Source organism: Aquila chrysaetos, chromosome 10, assembly GCF_900496995.4.
Source record: "Aquila chrysaetos chrysaetos chromosome 10, bAquChr1.4, whole genome shotgun sequence".
In the NCBI taxonomy this organism is placed as follows: domain Eukaryota; kingdom Metazoa; phylum Chordata; class Aves; order Accipitriformes; family Accipitridae; genus Aquila; species Aquila chrysaetos.
The window spans coordinates 4,701,919-4,721,424 of record NC_044013.1 but is presented as its reverse complement, the minus strand read 5'-3'; the positions used below and the strand labels follow the sequence as shown (position 1 = coordinate 4,721,424).

Below are 19,506 nucleotides of genomic sequence, written 5' to 3'. Positions count from 1 at the left end.
TGGGTTGTGAGGAGAACAGTAAGTTGATTAGGTGTTACTGATTTAGGTACAAGTCATGTCATACATCAGCCCACTGAAAAAGAAAAAAGATGGAATTTCATCTAGAGTTAACAACTTCATTGATATTGTATGTATTACTCTTACCCACTTCATTTTTTTTATTCAGAACTTTCACATTTACATCTGATCTTTATACTTGATCAAATTCTTAACATCATGGACAGTAACAAACACTTGAATGTGTAGATATGAACTGTCTCTCTTCCTTCAAACAGTCTGTCTATGATCTTTTATGATTCGGCATCATTAAAAATATATTTTAGGGTTGCAGAGTAAATAATTTGCAAAGATAAAAAAAAAATAAATAATTGCTTTCAGTAATCTTGCCTTTAATCAAAAAATCTATTTTAGTAGAAGTAGTGTTGATTAAATTCACTTAAAACGAAAGGCTAGATGCTCGAAGGATCTTAATAGTGTTCACACAGAAACCACTCAAATATTGCAAGTAATAATTAGATAAAGAAACTTTATATGTTCTACACTTCTGAAAGGTCATTAAGAGATAAGTAATGCACAGGTAATAGGCAGAACCAGTTGACATATCACATCTTGACTCCTGAGGGGAATCAACACAAGGGGCCCTAGAAACAACACGCTATTTAATTTGCATGACCACGGGACATAAATTCACAAAACGAGTAGGACAAATTCCCACCTCTGGGCTACCAAAGTAAAGCTGGAATATCCTAGCTGCCTGCAGAGGAACGGCTCTGAAGTGACAGCACAGGAATGAAGAAGAGATTTTTGGTTGGGTGCCGGGAGTTTTTAGGCATACTTAGAGAGAAAAGGCATCTGACAGAAGAAGGTGAAGAGGGTCTGGTCCTCACTTCCACCAGCTCGTCCAACCATTGAGGGGTCAGGATCATCACCCCCAAAAGAGATTCCAGCAGGACCAGCATCCTGTAAAACTGATTGTAACAAAAAGAGATACATGTATATGTAGCATGAAATTTTGGCTATATATAGGTTAATGGAGTTTAGCTATTGGCCTCCATGAAAGCAGATTACAAGCACTTTTTTTTCATGGTATCTACCTACCTCTTATTGTGTCAGGGTAGTAGGAGGAGAGCAAACGGGAAATTTCATCTCGTGAGCAGCACTGAAACAACCTGAACGGTGTGACCGCTCTGTATCCCAGCAGGACAAACTGCACACTGGCTTCGGAGAAAGAGGATGTCGGGGAGCAGATCCCAAACTGCTCCGGGGATCCTCCCTCTCCTCAGCCCCACTCGGAAACATAAGCAAACTTCAGCTGAGATAAAAACTATTTTCTTTCGGGTGTGTTTATACAATCTAAGCAGAAAACTGACTTCAGGATGTCTAGGATTGCAAATTATGCAGGGGCCACAGTTAGTCTATACTGATGTAGAGGATCCCCCTTAGGGCTGAAGATTGTCCCGTCTCTCTGACCAGCTATCAAGTCTCAAAGTTAGAGCTAGAAAAAGTCACGTCCCAGTTTGTTTTAAATCTGGTCAGATGATAAAGGCAAAGAACGCCCGTTGCAGTGGGAAGAAGAGCTTCCATCGTACACTGAGTGTACCTGAGCATCCTTGTTGGGAGGTACCGTCAGACTGGGCAAGAACCAGCAAGGGAGTGGAACATAAAACAATCTCTGGCCCCAGGAACTGGGAATCGGTCAAGAGCAGCCTATGGACACTTTGCAGGAATGGCCACCTGGAAGCTGAGCACCTTAACTTGCAGCAGTGCCTGTGTCCTTAAGCATGTAAGTATCGTTAGTGCAGGTAGTGAATAGAAGTGTTATTGCAAATGGTAATTACGTAGTCTGAAGTACACATAGATCTTATTGTGTTCCTGCACTCCATCTCTGCTCACCAATAAATATGACTAACAACTACAGCAATAATAATAATTGGGGAAAAAAAGAAGACCCACAGCACAACCTCTAAATGAAAAAATAACATATATTCTTTTATTTAGTCCTCTTAAACTCCAGTTGGAATGACTGGGAGTAAATGAAGACAGAATAACACCCACAGTCTCTGTAGGAGGTTGCTTCCCACACTGACATGTATGCTTGGGTACTCAGAAGAAATTATATGCACTGAAAATACAACTCGTTGTGTCAAAAGAACCTGGTAATTTTGAATAAAAAAATTAAAACTGTAAAGAGCCAAGTTATACGCTAGACCAGTAAGTATAGTTCCTGTTGACATCGTATTCATCCCTAGCAGCAGGAACCTACAGTATTATGTTCCATAGCTGTGTTTCGCTAATGATTTTTATTAAAATGGTATTTGCAAAGAACTGCATATTTCACAACATGCAGTCTACCTAGGACTCTTACCAATTTACTGTATTCTACTTGTCTTAAGACTTGAAAAATTTTTTGGACATTTTCAAACATTTTACCTGGCTGTTTTCTTTAGGATTTGTTTCGCCCTACCCCAAGTTTTGCACGGGGTGACATGCATGGCAAGGACTGGGAACAGTGATGCTGGTCATGATGAAGAATCTCAGCAGCATTGTTTTTTTCTCCCCCCCCCCCCCCCCCCCCCCCCCCCCCCCCCCCCCCACTTTCTATTACACATGGTGCAATTTTTACCTACTGATATTTGCCTCGGTGTTTGTACACTTCAACAAAACAAAGACTTTCAACTTCCTGGGTCTCAGGGATGACTCTGCAAATCATCCTAAATCCCTGCTGCGATGTTTGGGGCTGGAAGATGCATGCTGCACATAGTGTTCCTTAGCACTTTCAATCTCCTCTTTTATGACAGCTGGGAAGGAGGAAAAAAAAAAAAATTAAGTGAATGTGACAGTAAAGAGTGGAGAGGCACAGAACTGCAACACTCGAGAGGAGACTAGGAAGGACTGGGCTTTCCTGGTTCAGGCAGCTGTACCTTGCTTTGGATTTCCATCCAAGACAGAAATGATAGATTTCAATAAGGAAAGAAGAAATGTAAGGCATTTGCAGAAGTGAAAGACTGCCATGTTGTTGTAACAGACCACTGTAGAGGATAATTCACGCTACAGTAAATTATCAGTGATATGTGAAGTTATTGGTCACAAGTGATTTTGGGGCTCATTGGCTTTCCTCAATCTATAAATGAAAGTTGCTCATATAGAATTGCCATTAGGAAGCAGATGCAAGATCTGTTCTTCGTCTGGGTCTCATCCATGACGAATATGTGCTTATTGTCTGAAGTCCTACAGCAAGATAATAACTTTTTTTGAAAATGATGGTGCTACTAATTATGCCACTTTTGCATTGCAGTATCAGAGCCTACTGTCCATCTGTGTTGTGTGAGCTTTGACACAGTAAGAATAGCTGAAAACATTTCAAACATTGGTAGGTGAATTCTTATGCAGAAGTGTAGGGAACACCGTTCGGAAGATCTCGCGATGTCACGGAAAGGTAGAAGGCTAGTCGTCGCCTCCCTATGACATATCAGTAATCCCACCTACCGTTGTTAGTATAAAAGGAATTAACTGCGCAATAAAGGACGGAGTTGGCACTCACACCATGTGTGTTATCTGTCTCTTCCCTGGTCCAGGCCGACCAGTGATCTAATCGCGGCACCTTGATATGTAGCACTGCTACATAGTGGTGACCCCGACGTGATCGGCCGCACAGGCGACGATGGGGCTTGCGCAAGCGATTAAGGTATTAAAGGTGTTAGCTTATGAGGTGGGTGCCCGCGGTTCGATTAGGAGGGGCCCCACGGGCGAATGCATCCAATGGATGCTGCGCCGGGGGGACATTGAGTTTCCTAGATAAGTTTTGAGCCCCCCAAACTGGGGAGAGATTCGGGAGTCCTTGGTCCGATCCGAGCGCGGAGCTGCTGAACGATCGCAGAGTTGGGGGAAGGTGGAGCAGGTGGTCGCGGCGGGACGGGAGGCTGAGGCGTGCTGGTTGGCGGCGCGAGCTGCTGCGTCTGCGGGTGCAGCGCCGCCTCGGGAGCAGCGGGGACAGCGCCCTCGGGGACAGCGGGGACAGCGCCCTCGGGGACAGCGGGTCGGACTCAGACGGAGCGGGCGGCCGTGGAGCGGGGCTCGCAGAGTGGTCCGTCTTTGATCGCGGACATGGGCACGGAGGGTGCGGCGGAGACGGAGGTTTTTTCTGCAGAGGCGGCACCAGCGGGACCTGATGCGCCCCCCCCCCAGTATCCATGAGAGGAGTTGCGGCGGGTGGTTCGGCAGCTCATGGGGAGGGACGGTTTGCAACGCCTCAGGCACAGGCACAGGGCATACGCGGGCGTGACTTTACGGCACTTGCAACAACTGCCTTGGCCGCACTTGGGCGTGTCGCGGCCATGGATAGAGCGGACCCCCCTTGCGTGAAAGTTCCGCAGGGGATTGCCGAGAGGTCCACTGCCTTTTTAGATCGGCTTCAGCTTGCTGTGTAGGCGGCAAACCTCCCGGAGGCGGCTAAAGAGGCGATTGTGCTTGAATGTGCTAGGGCTCAAGCTAACCCACAGAGCGCAGCGCTTGTCTCTCATTTGCCAGCGGGTTCGTCCCTAGGTAACATGATACGCCATGTACTGGAGAGAGACCAACAACGGGAAGCGCGTCCGATAGTGGCGGCCTTGCAACAAGTTTTGCAGGCGGGTACAGCCTGATACTGCTTTTGAGGAGGCAGTCTGTAAGCAGGCCGCTAATGAGCAGGATTCTGATTCTGATAATAATTCTTTTGTATCAGGCAGGGTGGACTCTGAAAAAGAGCCGGAATTATATCCCTCATTACCTCCACCGCTGCCTCCCACGGCCGTCCCGCCGCTGCCTCCCGCGGCCTCTGCGCGGCCGGGACCGCTGCCGTGCCGCCGCCGGCCCCCGCCCCCCCCACCCCAATCGCCTGGTACTCCCTCTCCAGGGTCTGCAGAACTTAGAACGGAACCTGGCTTTGCTGCACTGCCTCTACCTCCTTCTCCTGCTACTCCCTCTAACTCTGTGCCTCTGTCTAATCCATGACGATTCACTTAATAATTTGGGAAAAAATACACATAGTTTGATGCAATGCTGTCGAGGAAAAGCTCTACAGCAAGGAGATACCATGTTTACTTTTCCTGTTGTATGCACACCTGCCTCAAGAAATGCAAGAACCTCAAGAGTTAGAGTTCTTAGGATCAGTCATCATGAATCCCTGTGTGATGTTTAATTACACCCATAACACCACTCAAAAGGGTCAGAATGTAAATGCTATTTTGCCTGTATATAGAAATGCTACAGCTTGGTGTAACTATATCTATTCCAGAATATCACACTCTTTTTTCTATTCCAGCTGCTTTACCTATGCGGATGTTTTTAATTTGTGGGAATAGAGCGTGGGAGAGGAATTCCATCGAAACTTAACAGGAGGCCATGTAGCCTCGGACGACTTACGTTACTAACACCCGATATTAATATGATTCACAGTAAAAGGCTCACGATAACTGACACAGGTTTAACTGGATGGCTAACAAGTTTGGGAATTGCGGGATGATTAAAAGATTTGCTTATGCATGGCTTAGTTATTTTAATTGTAATATTAGCAGTTGTAATGATTGTACTACGTATCATAAAATAGTTGAACGTATGATTGCAAAAGCATTTCATGTAACTTGGCTTGCATAAAAATAATTGGGAAAAAAAAAAAGAGAGAGAGAGAGGAAGAGACAGAAAAAAAAATTAAATTAATGAAAACAAACGGCTGGAGAGGGGGAAGAGAGATGCGGTTGCGGAACACACAGACATGGCAGCTGAAGAGTGAGAACATCTAAGACAAATAACCCTGCAGACACCAAGGTCAGTGAAGAAGGAGGGGGAGGAGATGCTCCAGGCACCGGAGCGGAGATTCCCCTGCAGCCCGTGGTGAAGACCATGGTGAGACGGGTCGTTCCCCTGCGGTCTGTGGAGGTCCACGCTGGAGCAGTGTGCTCCTGAAGGACTGCACGCTGGGGAGGGGACCCATGCTGAAGATCTTCGTGGAGGACTGTCTCCCGTGGGAGAGATCCCACACTGGAACAGGGGAAGAGTGTGATGAGTGCTGCCACTGAGGAGGATGAAGTGACAGAGATAATGTGTGATGAACTAACCGCAAAACCTCATTTCCCGTTCCCCTGTCCAGCTGTGGAGGAGAGAGTGATAGGATAGCTATGGTAGGTAACTGGTGTCCAGCCAGGATCAACTCATCACATAGACAAAATGCATTGTAAAATAGAATGAAATTACATTGCAATTGGGAATTTCAAAAACAAGGACTCTGTGTAACTCCTTTACAAGGGAATGAAAGTGTATGTGATTGGAATTAGGTGAAGGCACATTTGCAAGGTGCATTTGCTACTAATATTGCAGGAGAGACCTAAGACCTTGCACAGATATTACAAGATCAAATGGGAAATATACGAAATTAGCAGAATAAGGTGTTTTTCAAAGAATTGTCTAATACTGTTGAATGCTTAAATCCAAAAACATGATTTGAAGGTTTAAATTTGTATATCTGAATTTATATTGCTATTGGAGAATTATTAATCATTTGTGTGTTTGCAGCAATCAGAATCACCTGAGCAGCAGTACGAGGATTGCGTCAGTTCGAAGCTAGAGTCCTCGCTGCCTTCCTCGTGAATCTGATGTTCCTAAACAAAAAAGGGGGCGATGTGGGAGCAGCTCGGAACACCTGGCATTTGTTTTCAAGAGTGACCGTTAGAATTTGTTGTGCTGCATGTTTGCCAAGCCTTGAAGAACTAGTTTTACAAGGTCAGGTTGGAGGATGGCCTTGTGCAGGCCTGGGAAGATGTGGCTGAAGACAGTCACGAGTATGTCTATGGAATGTTTTTATCTTTAACTGTTCTGAGGACTGGCAAACATCCCAGCTGGGTCAGATATGCCCTCCTGTGCTAGTAGTATTGGCTGTGAGTCGTTAGTACTTTCTGGATCTTTGTTGAAACATATATAAGTTGGATTCTTTTGTGAAATAAAGGGAATCTTGCATGGAGAAAAAAAAAAAAAAAAAAAAAAAGGAAATTGTGGGAGATTTCATAGAAAATGGGGGAACATTTCTTTGAGCCTGATTATTTAGAGTTAGCATAAGTAACCCGCAGTCAACATGAGTGGACCGGAGTACGCTCCCTTTAAGCCACTACAGTATTTGCATGTTACCGTAGACACCTATAGTAAATATATTCTCGCTACAGCGCACAGGAAGCAGAATAGCTTGGCGGTTGTACAACACTGGCGTGCTTGCATAGCCCAGCTGGGGATTCCACGACAGATCAAGATGGATAATGGTACAGCTTATACTGCGGAAAAGGTGAAACGATTTTGTGCAATCTGGGGTATAGCCCTTGTACATGGCATTCCTTATAACAGCACCGGGCAGGCCATTGTAGAACGCCCTGCTAGATCGTCTTAGGGAGGGGGACCAGGCGGAGCCCTCCTGCTTACGGGATAATTCACCTGTTCTCCGTGCACAGCGTCTCCTGTTAACTGCGTTAACTTCATTAAATCAGACAATTCGGGGGGACCTGGACCAGATGACGGCGCAACGACATTTTACGGCTACGGAAGAGAAAGGCCGCTACCCGTTGGTCCGTGTGCGTGATCCCCAGACACGCCAATGGGACGGACCGTTTGAGCTGCGTTGCCTCAGGCGGGGGTACGCCTGTGTACAGACACCTGAAGGGCTACTGAAATGGGTCCCTAGTCGCATGGTTCGTCCTGTCCTAACCTCATAGTGTTTTGAGTGTTTTTTCTTTACAGATTGCTGTTATCCTTTCCTGGCTTGTGATGTCTTGGGTATCTGCTACGAATTTCTGACGCTGGAGCAATTAATAAACAAGATAACAGAACTGCAGAAGCAAGAAGGCGCTGCAAGACCTTTATAGCAATTAAGAAAACTGTCATTTCGGCTTAGAACATTTAGCTGCGGGATGGGGACTTAGGAGTTGGTTTGTATCTTTGTTAAAAATCGGGGTTTCTTTTATTCTTGTGTATTTTATTAGGTATAATGTTGCTTTTACTGTGTTTAATTAATTGTGTTCATATATCTTGTAGGTCACCTTAGCCAACATAACAGGTCAAGATTCTCTGTGCACTGCAACCACATCACAAAGCCCGTGAACCAATAGACAGGATGGCTATGACTCGTGCGGCACGTCTGGCCAGCGACCGCATGTGCCATAGGCTCCCTATGTTTCAACTGAGGCAAATTTTAGCACCCGCTGGCCACGTGTGCTGAAATCTGTTCCTCTGCAAATGGACAAATACCGGGATTTTCCGAAGAGCATCGGGCTGGTGTACAGCAAGGCCATCGTTGCCTCTGTGGGGACGCCCACGTAAAGCTGGCACCTACCGATTGCTGGCCTGAGTTCGCGGATGGTGGTGACTAGATCTGCTAATGCTCTTCTAATAGAAAAAGGGAGGGGGAATTGTTGTGGGAACATATTTAGCTAACGGTCACAAGAGCATTCCAGACGCCTTTAGAAGGCCTTGAACAGAATAAACAAGAAGACAAAAATAAGAAAGATACCAATTAGAAAAACACAGGTGCATATTCCACGATAAAGAGAACTTGGCACAAACAACCTCAATTTGGCAGTTTATCTTGACCAATTAGACTGAGATAAGTCTCGTATGTTTAGTTAGTATGACCAATTATATTTTATGTTTATGCGCGTGTGCAGTGTTGATGCAGCCAATCATTGAGTGCAACTGGACGCGTGGACAGTGCATGAATAGTGTGTGTAACCAATGGGAGCTAGTTGGACATGAGGAGGGGGAGATGTAGGGAACACCGTTCGGAAGATCTCGCGATGTCACGGAAAGGTAGAAGGCTAGTCGTCGCCTCCCTATGACATATCAGTAATCCCACCTACCGTTGTTAGTATAAAAGGAATTAACTGCGCAATAAAGGACGGAGTTGGCACTCACACCATGTGTGTTATCTGTCTCTTCCCTGGTCCAGGCCGACCAGTGATCTAATCGCGGCACCTTGATATGTAGCACTGCTACACAGAAGTAAAAAGAGAAAATAGTTTCTAACTCCCTCCTTCAAAATTGAACACCTTTCAGTTTTTCATTTACTATCAAAGGCCTAGATTCTTTTATGAAACATTCATATTTTGCCAGATATATCTTAGTTTAACAAAAGTAGAAAGGAAAATTGTGCTTCCAGTAGGGTTTAGTTTAAGAGAAAAAGGATTTTTTTTTTTTTTCATTTTTAATTCAGTTCTGTTGCTTTATTCTTTTTATTCCTTTTCCCTGCTAAGGTTTATCTCATTAAAGAAATTAAAGACCTACCTTTCTTTTGATTATGATAAAGGAATAGAATATCTGAACAGTCAGATTATAGAAAAAAATAAGTTTGCTGATGTAAAGTTGTGTGATTCAGATCAGGTATTAGGGTTTTTTTAAATTGACTTCCTTTATGGCAACTATGTAGTCAGAAAATGATACAAAGTTTATAAACAATAATCTAAATTTTAAAGTTTCATTTTGAATGAAAATCACAAATGTAGAAATCTCAGGAATAATCTTCTGAAAGCAACTCACTAAATGTGGAAAGATACAAACAAGAAATGCCAATCTGGTCCCGGGGGGCTGATAACTTTTGTATCGCTCCATTGCAGTGTAAGACCTTCCCACGAAAGATTTCCTATGGTCAGAAAATACATATAGAAGTAATAGTGGATGAGAAGGGAAGATATGGAAATTGAAGGCCGCCTTCGCCTCTGATGGACACTCTGCAATCTATAGCAGATATTTTCTCAGGTGCATGGGGTAATCTAATATCCCCCAGCAACCACAGAGCAAGAAACCCTTTGCCTGGACTTCTGCAAACCCTCGGTACTAAATTACTTCCCATTGTGTTTTGCTCACATAAGTTTTTTTTAAGATAACTGCTTGGGTTCATAAATGGCCTGATTTTCTCCCCCCCCCCCCCCCATCTTTATATGTGGGGTACTTTGACCCTGCGAAACTGATTTCATTTTAAATGAAGAAAAATTAGAAACTAGTTAACTTCAGCCTGTTAACAGACAGCGTGAAGGGCTCAACCAGATGAAGGAAGAATGACTATCAATTCAAACCAGTAGGCACACATTTTCTTGATAATTAATAAAAGATCTTTTTCTAATTGAGCATCTGGCTTCTCCAAAGAAAAGTGTCAGATGAAGAAAGTGATGGAGAAGAGTGAGCGTGATCCTTGTCACTTTACCACACAGAGCAGGTGCTCAGGCACTGTCACGTTATTCTGGGTTTTTACTCCTACCAGCAGACTTTGTCAGGTGTTGTGTTGTGTATATTTGGGGTATTTCCCATAGTTCTTAGTCTTCTCCTCACGGCTAGAAGTATGTTTCTGGTAGGAACAGCTTGTAAGAAAGAAAGAGCAGCCTAAGAGCTCTTTAAAACGTCAATGGGTCTTCAAGATAACAGCCCGGGTGTCAGCAGAGCCGGCTCGTGACGGCGATTTTCAGAGAGGAAAGAGGAAAAGGCCACTGCGCTTTCGTGACAGGTGTCACACATATCAATGATGGCCAAATAATGCTGTCTGATAACAGGAATGAGACAAGGCTTAGCAGATTACCTGCAATATCTTTATTTCCTATAGCTTTATGGCAGTTTTATTTTCACAATGCAGGGATGGGTGTAACTCTGCAGGAGAGGAAAAAAAAAAGTCAAGCCGATTTCCCATTTGCAGCTGAAAGCTAATCAACAGGCAGGCAGCAACAGCAGCGGCGTTTGTTAATATGAATCATGTGTTGGTGTGACACTGGGTTAAATTTATTGTAATGGAGTTAGAAATGTTTTACTGAACAGAATTTTAAAAATGTAATTGCATGACAGGAAACAAAGTTAATCGTGAGTGAAGCGCCTCAAGAACCCTTTCCAGTTCCAAACAGAGAAACTAGATAGAAGAGGCTGTCAATTTGATCTTTATTACGATAAGGATTTATAATAGAACTAGCACTCCTGAGTGTTTCCTTGAGTTAGCCAGATTTTCCAAAGCATTCAATACCTGGCTGAAATAAAACTAGGTTCTGCCAAGAACTTTAAAATAAAATGTTGAAATGTCTTTTCAACAACAAAAAGGAGACATTTTAATGCACGCTTCCCTTTGTCCCCCCCAACAAATAGAGTGCCTGTGTTTGTGGGACAGAGAAGTAGATTCAGCCCTTCCTTAATTTACAGAGAAATCCTGCTTTCCTTTTTCTTGCCAAACAACATAACTCTGTCTGCATTTTCAGTATTATGGAGCCTAGACATCTTTAGTACACAATGGAGATAAAGCTATTTTGTGGGGGTGTCAGATATCTATCAGATTTTGCGAAGTGCTGCTGCCTTAAGCCAGACTACCCGGTACTGCTCGGCTCCTGTGACCTGAACAGGTGAAACAGCATCTCATTATTTTCCCTTAATTGCTCAATTAAGTCTATGGTCACTTTGCACCTTCAGAGGAGCAGGGAGAAGCCAGAATGCAAAGGCAGCCCTATACCTTGAGATTGTAAAGTATGCAATATCTTTTCTTATCCAGCTAAATCCTATTTACACGACTCAGTTCACTGCTTAGATATATTTGAAAGCGGCAAAACCAAGGTATTTTTTCAGTTCCATTCTTCCCAAACATGATAATCTTGTTTACATAAGCACCCTTTGAATTCACAGAAAAATAAACCTTGAAAGAAGATTCATAAGACTCTGTGTGTGTTGCAAGTTCCAATGATGCCAAACTCTAATGATAAAATTTGGAATAACATTAAATGTAGAATGAATGCTAGTATTCTAATGCAAATTTGAAGCTGATTAGCATTCCTAGTTTTAATAATATTAATAGCAACAATGTCGGATGAAATAAAGTGATATTGTTATCTGTGTTCTATGCAAAAGTTCCTTTTTTATTTTTTGATTGTAATTTTGTATAAATTCAGAATGTCTTCAGATTCCCCCATAGCAGAACACTTGGTCAGATCCTTTCCTTACTCTTGCGTTATTTTTCAGCACAATTTCTGAGCGAACTAGCTTGAGAAAGTGTAATAGAACTACATAAATGCCTACATGGAAGAGATCGTGTATAAAAGCTGTATAAATTAAAGGTAAGAATTTTATAATGAATTTCATTCTTGCTTTTTCTTAAATTTCTTGTTTGAAGTAAATGTTTCAACGCGCTAAGAAGCAAGATGCACGATTTATCTATGTTTCTGATAGATTCAGTATGAGCTTTTAAGAGACAACATTTTTTACTAGTAAAGTACAACTTTAATATCTGCAGTTTTATCACCTTTTATCACCTTTATCAATTTTCTCATTAGGCGCCAAACATTACAAGAATGAACTTGATTTCACATTCTGACATATGAAAATGGTCAATGACTGACATGACTGCCTTAATGTATTCATTGTAAAATAAATATTCTAGGCTATTTATAATTTTATCACATTTAGGAAGAAATTCATCACTGCATGAAGCAACAGAAAAAGTCTGGGCTTCACCCTTTAGCTCTGAGTAACAAATTGTTTTAACTAGATTGCTAATAATTATGAGTCACGACATCATAAGCTTAAGAGTTTAATGTCACTATTTAATCACATGTGGACTGTATCCACTAACCACCGTTACGACTCAGTTTATCAGTTTCATTATTTATCCTGCAAGGATAATACTAACCAAAAAGAGCAATGAAATACAATAGATAAATTCAGCTCATTTATGCTTTTTCCTATCTTCCAGCCACCACTGAAATTGCACTTTTTAATAGCAAGAGTCCTCTACTTTCTTCAAAGACAAAAATTGTCTATGTTCAAAATATAGTCAGTCAATATTAGCCTAAATGGGTAAAACTACATAATTGTAGCTTAGTTAAATATTCTAAATTGAATATATTTGGGAGTCTGGAAAATGGTAAAGGCAATAATCAGATTTATATTTGTATAAATGAAAAATGACAAAAAGCATTAAACAGTGTATATGTAAAACAAATGAAGTAATTAGTCAACCAGGTGAATGAGAGACAATAGGTAGTGGAGTACCTAGTAGGTAACCCATTGAGACAAAACTTTATTAATTCAAATTTCTAAGTATCTAAATTGCTTTGTTAAGCAGAATGGAAAATTAATTAAAAAATGAAAACAGTCATGACATTTAACTCCATTCAACCTGCAAATGAGGTGAATGAATCAGACATTCTGGGAAAAAAAAGAAGAGGAAGAAGTTCAATACTAAACAGGCAAAAATGAAGTACAGAATTAATGGTTTTCAGCCTCTTGAGTACTTCCAGAGTGACACATCTCATCAGAGGTCCACCTTTTGTAGGTTGTCTTGGTCTCTATCTAATGGCTTAATCACAGAAAAAATAATCTCTTTTCTTAGTTTTCTGCTTCATTTACTGATCATCTTCAACAAGGCCGGGTTGTGAAAAAAGTCATCATAGAACTATAAATTTGAACATTCTGGGGAAAATTTTCAGAGTGGGAATGGTACATTTCTTCTTGAAATTAAAATTCTCCCTTCACCATAGGCCCATAAGCACTTTTGTCTTAGTTTTAACAGGGTCTCTGATTTTCTTTCTTCTGCTGTCTTAAAATACTTCATGTATTTAATACAGACTGTCTAAATAGAGAGTCTTTAAGATAAAAGGCTTCCAGAGTTACCGAAGAATGTTTGTGTGGCAGATTGTTAATTCACATATAACCAGAATTTTATATACTTTTTAATATATATATATGTAAATATATAGATATAATTTATTATATTATAAAATATATGCTTGTTATAAAATACTTAGCTTCTATTGTATCCAATATTGCATTATATTCTGTTTACTATAATGTAAAATTATAACATATTTTATTTATATAAAAAACATAGTATATAATACTAAACATATAATGAAATTGGACTATCTATATGAACAGTTCCCACGTCCAGAATCATAGTTACAGTGCTGCTTCCCACATTCTGGGGAGGCATGGGAGTCCTTTTATCCCCTATAGACCATGCTGAAGCCAAAGAAGGGTGAGACATGATCCTCGCTGTACCTATGGAAGTATCTATTTCCTTTTATCTCCTGATACTTAACACGGACAATTGGCTTATAGATACAGTTTCTGGTACATCAGGCTGCTCCCAGCTGTTTTCCTTCTCAGGACTGGTCTTTGGCATCCAACCACACTGAACTCTAATTCTAGGAATGGACTGTCCCAGACTAGGTTTGAACCACTTTATTTAATTCTAGGAAGGAAAGAAAAGCTGTTCTGGAAAGCCAAATTGCCTGGAAAGGCAGTTCTGAGTACCTTAAAAAATTCCAGAGTAGGAAGATCAAGATTACTTTACAATCTCAGTGTTAAGCACATACTTTTGTGTGAGGCTGATGGGAAACACTAATGGTCTAATCCTGCTCCCTCATTCACTCTCACTACTATTCTGAGAATTCAACCCATTACAGCCAGTAGGACTATTCCACATGAGCAAATAAATACTTACTGGGAGTAAATAGGACAGAAAAGGCCCTTAGTGGCTGTGCTAAGAAACCTATTTAAAAAGTAGTTAGCGAGGGGCCAGGAGGAGTGTGCCAGAAAAATCCCATACTTCCAGCTAGAAATGTGCCAGACCCTGAGCTCAAAGGGCTGGAAATACTCTCATCACGCATACTTAAAAAAACATCCTGCATTTTTCACGAAACCTTAATTTATTTATAACTAAGCTCAAGACTAGATTCCCTTTCCCCGACTTTGTTTTACCATACAGTCATACGCAGGTATAGAAACAAAAATTATAGGGGTAAATATTGAAACATGTTGGGTTTAGTTACTTAAGAATATTTTATATGTTTGTATTTAATGGTGTTCTTTTAGAAGAAATAACTGAGAGAAAATGGACTAACACTGCCATGTGTGCTTGATGAAGTAGGCAGTGGAAATGAAAATAATTTGAGAAAAACCATATATAAGATCAGAACTTGTTTTTTTGTTCAAAAGTTACAAATAAACAAACGGGAGGAGATACTGAAAAGATATTTCACATGTATGTATTTTGAGGCCTTTGAGTTCGACCAGTGAGGGCGAGTGTGGGTTTTAGGGGTTTTTGAGGTTTTTTTTTTAAATTGGACTAGCTTTTGATCCCAAGCCATGTCTGTGAATAATCAGAGATGATAATAGCTTCCATCATACAAGTGACATTAACCTAGTTTTCCTCTGGGAATAAGGAAAGCAACCATTTAAGCCTTAGTGGAAATGGCTGGGCATTACACTCTTTTTCAGAAAGCTGCTTCTACTCTGCACTCACGCCAGCCTCACCTCCTGAAAAGAGGAGAATGGGACCTACTCGAGAAAAAGTGCTTCTGCTCTACGTATTTTACGAGCTCCCTAGTGCTCTTCAGCTTTTTGTAGATTAAAACCCAGAAGACATATAGATTGTGTTTATAATTGAGTGGCATGTTATGTATCATTAATAAATTGAGGGTATTTATTTCACTGTGCCGTGTATTTTTGTCATATAACATACACGAGATATATGGTTAGAAACCTTTCTTTACATCCTACCTAAAACAGCAGCACTGCACCTGATTGATAGAAATTCTTAGCTGGTAGAAAACAGTACCAGAAAGTGAGTTTTCCTCCAAATACCCTGAATACTGTTCCTTGAGCTTGTCGACATATTTAGCAACTACTCCAACCCTCAAGAAGTTTTGGTTCAGAAGGATTTCTTTTTCTGAACTTAAAACCACAAGGATAGAGTCTATTTTTTTTGAAAACAAGCCTCATTTCTTTAGAGGTGTCGTTGGGTTTCCTAAAGAGTTACTAACTCCTATTAAGCTTAATATTGATAGATAGTTTTCTAAGAATTCAATATCAAGCTGACTGTTCAAAGTCTGAGAGGAAAAACCAGGTAACGTCGTACATCCTTTTGGTCACAGGGAAACCTTCTGGGAAAGTCTGAGAAATGGAAAACCATTGCTCCTATTTCTCTGTGATTAATAGGTCAGTGAAGAGCTGCAGTTTTGAGCTGCATTTCTGACCATTCGGGCAATCTTTTTCATTGAAGATGAACATTTAGCCACAGGCTGAAGTTTCACTGTACATTTTCTGACGTTAGCCTGTAGACAAGCAGTTTATTTTTAAGTCACTGTGATCAATTCCACTTTAATGACAATGACAGCTAATTCTGATCTCATTTTTGCAACTGTATTTGCATTTGCGTTTGCTAGGAAATGCAATTGCATTTCTTTCAGTGACCTGCCAGGAAAAATACGTAACTGCTGTAGCACTTGCAAACAGTCCACAATGAAGAATTCTCTCGGTGAGTTCAGAGTCTGTTTCTCAACATGGAATCATCATGAGTAGATTACAATTTCCTTGAACGTATTCATGATTAGACTGAACTTTGGTGAGCTGTTTTCCTTTGTGGATTAACTGTCAGCAATTAACTGCATGCCTGATTCTTGATATTTAGCCTTTGAGGTGTGTTAATTTCTGGTGATAGGCTTTTACTGAATGCTTCTTTTCCCGCATGTCTCCAAAGGGATCGGTTGGAAGACAGCATGGAGAAAAGTTTATTAAACAAATATGGGACTTTGTGAACAAGGAAGATGTTTTTTTCAGAAGAAAATATTTCCCTCTTAACTAGAGCAGAACTAGATATCTGTTATGCAAAATAAAGAAGATTGTTTTCTATTAGAAACAAGGCAATGTTGACCGAGTGCTGAGGAGCCATCAGGGCAAATAAAGAAATCTGCCGGGAACTGCGGACATGCAAGGACCGGTACACTTGAGCTGGACAGACTTAATCTCGGGCAACAAAAGATGGTGGTATCTTACTTCTGCTTATGCAAAACATTTTAAACGTGACATAAATTAACACGAATAACTGAAATGTCTGTAAACTAAAGTGGGCTGCACTTCCATACCCATTTTTTTTCTTATCAAAGCCAGCACTGGCTCTGACTTTAATGAGAATTAACTCAATCCTCCCACTAACATTTCCATTACTGTTTTAGAAAAGCAAAAGTAAAGTTCCGCTGCGACAATATTTACTTTATACTAGTGTATTTATGTTTAAATCATACATCTTCCTTTGCATCTCCTTCTATGGTCAAGCTTTCTTCAATCCTAACAGAAATAGTTATTAGAGTCATTACGTTATGTTTTATTTACAGTACTAACATTTTAAAATTGTGTGCCAAAAATAATTTGGTCTTATCTTTCACTTGGGATTCAGTTGAATTCTCTTCAACCCATATCCTGCTGAGTTCTATCCTGATAATACAGCTTATGTTTATCAGATATTATGAAATAAATGTTGCTTTTTAAAAGGCATGCTGTTGTTGTCTACATAATTTCTTTTCACTCGCTGAAGACCACATGTATTTTCCTTCTTCTCTGTAAACTACTTCCTCTGGTTCTACTCTGTTATTACTTTCCTCGTGTGGGAAAAACTCAGTCAAATTGCCGAAACATTTCAGAAACAGAAAAACTGGGGAACAAGAGAGTCACAGTTTCTGAAGTGCCAGCTCCATTGCAGAACAGTCGTGATCTCTGTCGTGATCTGCTCCACAATTTTGCCGCGTGGGTGGCTGTGATTTTTTTTCCCTTTGTGTTCCCTGACTCACAGAGCATTTGATAAAGTGTGTGGAGAAAGAAGAGAAGCGAGGGCGCAGACTAGCCATTAAAGCTGTACTCGTACTGCAATGAAATGCAAGTTCTTCCGTAAGAAATATGTCCCGAGCAAAGCAGAAGGGTCAAGACCCAGCCATCCACAAAACCCCATGCCTATACGTTGGATCGTGAAAATCTCGTTGTGAGAAATGTGTTGTGGGCAGCAGCGGCCAGCAGTGCTGGGGGGTCCGCGGGGACAGCGCTGTGTTTAACGTCACCTGGCAGATATATCACCTCTTTTCTTAGCTCTTTCTTACCTCATTTAAACAATTTATATTGCGGCTTATCATACTCCAATAGCAGCGTAACGATGCGATAATGTGAAATGGACCACTACCAGTACGATTTGTTTGCCTGAAGAAACGTCAAACTCCCAGAAAATGCAATACAATAATCTAATGCTGTAATATAAGGATAATATATAAGTGTGTATAATAAATAATACATGATTCTGTATAAAAATCATGTAAGGTGGGTTTTTTTGCTAAATCTACTGCTTTAAAAATATATACTTATAATATTAGTGTGTGTATATATATATATCTACAAAGAGGAAGAAAATACAGAGGAATTTCATTAAAACTAAAAAGCCAAAAGAAAAAGTATGTAAGAGTTAAGCTCTATTATCCTGATTTAAGAAAAAAAGATAGGATGGAATATTTATAAATTCTTTCTGGGCTCTAGATAACAGAGTTATTCTGCACAGAATAAGGGCTAAATGGAGAAAGGTGAAATGAGATGGAAGACAGTTTAATTGAATATATGTCTGTCAAAATACTTCCTCAAATGATTGATGAAAAATGACTGGCTAAACCTCTTAATTAATCAATTCCGTAACAAAAAATAGTGTGTCAGGCACAATTTCCGTTTTTATAGTACTTGATGGGTTTGCTTTAATTGTAAATTTATTGCCAAAATACACCTGAAAGGTAGATGAACTGGAAATAATCCGTGTATAGCAAACTAGAGGTTACGACTAAAGTACCTCTAATGAAGTTCTCTCTTTCTTGGGTATGTATAATACCCATCGAAGCAATGAGAGTCACAGAAGGAAAATATAATCCACAAAATACCTTCAGGTTGTATTAGCAGTATGCAGTGGATCAAACAGATTCTTGAAGAAAATTCATCGCCTTTGATGGAGTTACATCATAGACAAGTTCAGTTCAGTGTATTTAATTTCCACTACGAGTATTGAACCGGGGAAGGGTGTTTAAGCTCATAATTGGCACACCAATGTATGGAAGAGAAGTAAATATGCTATTAATTAGGAGCTAAATATTGACACACACAGAGATTAAATTATATCAAAAAATTAAATGTAACTTGCTTAATGCACTATTAAGTATCCAAATATTGTGTATATGGAATTGTAATTACATGCTTGGATTCTGAACTAATTATATGGCAATAAAAAAATAAGATTTCTCCAAATGCTTGGGACTGAGCTGTCTTTACCCTGACAGAAGTCAATGACAAAATAGAATTAACCAGCATTGTGTTTTGTCCCAACTATTACAACTCGTCACAAGGCAATGTTGCGTTGTTGCTTACATCTGCAAACATGGGCTTTCCATTAGGATATGTGCTGCTGTACAAAGCTGTCACATTAAGAAAATCCTTAATTTACTTTTAAGTGTTGTACTTCATAACAGGAAAAAGCAGTGTCACTGAGCCTTATCGGCTATGGATTTAGCATTTGTCTTTTGATTACTTTATGTCAGGCATGCAATATCAAATTCTTGGCAACAAAAGCACAACAAATTCGGTAAGAGTGACTTTTTATAGCACATACAGATGTTCCTCAAAATGTAAGCATAGGAAAAGAAACCTCTGAGAAAGGTAGAAAGGCAGACTGTAATT

At 40.5% G+C, this 19,506-nt stretch overlaps 1 long non-coding RNA gene across 2 annotated transcripts in view; it reads left to right on the top strand.

Annotated features, from left to right (window-relative positions):
* Positions 1-18,021, top strand: part of LOC115347703 — a 34,523-nt gene extending 16,502 nt beyond the window's left edge. For both annotated transcript variants that reach the window (XR_003925582.1, XR_003925581.1), the window contains exons 4-5: positions 11,992-12,086; positions 16,511-18,021. This is a non-coding gene — a long non-coding RNA (uncharacterized LOC115347703). The remainder of the gene's footprint in view (positions 1-11,991; positions 12,087-16,510) is intronic.
* The last annotated feature ends 1,485 nt before the right edge of the window (positions 18,022-19,506 follow it).